We start from the raw sequence: 2500 nt of genomic DNA, 5'->3' as shown, positions 1-2500 counted from the left end.
TGCAAGCCCCTCGCGGTCGATGCAAACAGCAGGACGTCATCTGCGAAGGCCGCAGCGTTGACTCTGCGACCTAAAATCCGAGCTCCGATGTGGGAGGGCAGTTGGCTCAAAACATAGTCCACCGCAAAATTGAAAAGGAGGGGGGAGAGGGGATCACCCTGACGTACTCCCCTTGCCGGCTGCACGGGCACGCCCACGCCGCCGCCGTGAGTCATAGTTACTCCCGCCGTTTACCCGCGCTTGCTTGAATTTCTTCACGTTGACATTCAGAGCACTGGGCAGAAATCACATTGCGTCAACACCCGCTAGGGCCATCGCAATGCTTTGTTTTAATTAGACAGTCGGATTCCCCCAGTCCGTGCCAGTTCTGAGTTGATCGTTGAATGGCGGCCGAAGAGAATCCGCGCACCCGCGCGCCCCCGGAGGAGCACGCTAAGGCGGACGCGGCCTCGCAGCAAGGAAGATCCGTGGGAGGCCAAGGCACGGGACCGAGCTCGGATCCTGCGCGCAGGTTGAAGCACCGGGGCACGAACGCCGCGCAGGCGCGCGCATCCTGCACCGCCGGCCAGCACGAGGCCAACCAACGGCGAGAGCAGACCACGCCCGCGCTAAACGCCCGCACTTACCGGCACCCCTACGGCACTCACCTCGCCCAGGCCCGGCACGTTAGCGCTGACCCACTTCCCGACCAAGCCCGACACGCCCCGATCCTCAGAGCCAATCCTTATCCCGAAGTTACGGATCCAATTTGCCGACTTCCCTTACCTACATTATTCTATCGACTAGAGGCTCTTCACCTTGGAGACCTGCTGCGGATATGGGTACGAACCGGCGCGACACCTCCACGTGGCCCTCTCCCGGATTTTCAAGGTCCGAGGGGAAGATCGGGACACCGCCGCAACTGCGGTGCTCTTCGCGTTCCAAACCCTATCTCCCTGCTAGAGGATTCCAGGGAACTCGAACGCTCATGCAGAAAAGAAAACTCTTCCCCGATCTCCCGACGGCGTCTCCGGGTCCTTTTGGGTTACCCCGACGAGCATCTCTAAAAGAGGGGCCCGACTTGTATCGGTTCCGCTGCCGGGTTCCGGAATAGGAACCGGATTCCCTTTCGCCCAACGGGGGCCAGCACAAAGTGCATCATGCTATGACGGCCCCCATCAACATCGGATTTCTCCTAGGGCTTAGGATCGACTGACTCGTGTGCAACGGCTGTTCACACGAAACCCTTCTCCGCGTCAGCCCTCCAGGGCCTCGCTGGAGTATTTGCTACTACCACCAAGATCTGCACCGACGGCGGCTCCAGGCAGGCTCACGCCCAGACCCTTCTGCGCCCACCGCCGCGACCCTCCTACTCGTCAGGGCTTCGCGGCCGGCCGCAAGGACCGGCCATGACTGCCAGACTGACGGCCGAGTATAGGCACGACGCTTCAGCGCCATCCATTTTCAGGGCTAGTTGCTTCGGCAGGTGAGTTGTTACACACTCCTTAGCGGATTCCGACTTCCATGGCCACCGTCCTGCTGTCTTAAGCAACCAACGCCTTTCATGGTTTCCCATGAGCGTCGATTCGGGCGCCTTAACTCGGCGTTTGGTTCATCCCACAGCGCCAGTTCTGCTTACCAAAAGTGGCCCACTTGGCACTCCGATCCGAGTCGTTTGCTCGCGGCTTCAGCATATCAAGCAAGCCGGAGATCTCACCCATTTAAAGTTTGAGAATAGGTTGAGGTCGTTTCGGCCCCAAGGCCTCTAATCATTCGCTTTACCGGATGAGACTCGTACGAGCACCAGCTATCCTGAGGGAAACTTCGGAGGGAACCAGCTACTAGATGGTTCGATTAGTCTTTCGCCCCTATACCCAGCTCCGACGATCGATTTGCACGTCAGAATCGCTACGGACCTCCATCAGGGTTTCCCCTGACTTCGTCCTGGCCAGGCATAGTTCACCATCTTTCGGGTCCCAACGTGTACGCTCTAGGTGCGCCTCACCTCGCAATGAGGACGAGACGCCCCGGGAGTGCGGAGGCCGCCGCCCCGTGAAGGGCGGGGAAGCCCCATCCTCCCTCGGCCCGCGCAAGGCGAGACCTTCACTTTCATTACGCCTTTAGGTTTCGTACAGCCCAATGACTCGCGCACATGTTAGACTCCTTGGTCCGTGTTTCAAGACGGGTCGTGAAATTGTCCAAAGCTGAAGCGCCGCTGACGGGAGCGATTATTCCGCCCGAGAGCATCCCGAGCCAACAGCGGCGCGGGTCCGGGGCCGGGCCAGGTAGGTCCGTCATCCGGGAAGAACCGCGCGCGCTTGCCGGGAGCCCGAGCGCCCAAAGGGGCGAATCGACTCCTCCAGATATACCGCCGAGCAGCCAGCCAGGACACCGGGGCTCTGCCCAACAGACGCGAACCGAGGCCCGCGGAAGGACAGGCTGCGCACCCGGGCCGTAGGCCGGCACCCAGCGGGTCGCGACGTCCTACTAGGGGAGAAGTGCGGCCCACCGCACACCGGAA

At 60.9% G+C, this 2500-nt stretch overlaps 1 pseudogene; it reads right to left on the bottom strand.

The window, feature by feature from the left end:
* The window catches only part of LOC126150041 (large subunit ribosomal RNA), a 6077-nt pseudogene that overhangs the window by 2992 nt on the left and 585 nt on the right, over positions 1 to 2500 (bottom strand).

The sequence above is a fragment of the Schistocerca cancellata genome, unplaced genomic scaffold, assembly GCF_023864275.1.
Source record: "Schistocerca cancellata isolate TAMUIC-IGC-003103 unplaced genomic scaffold, iqSchCanc2.1 HiC_scaffold_964, whole genome shotgun sequence".
In the NCBI taxonomy this organism is placed as follows: Eukaryota; Metazoa; Arthropoda; class Insecta; order Orthoptera; family Acrididae; genus Schistocerca; species Schistocerca cancellata.
This window is presented reverse-complemented; position numbering and strand designations above follow the sequence as displayed.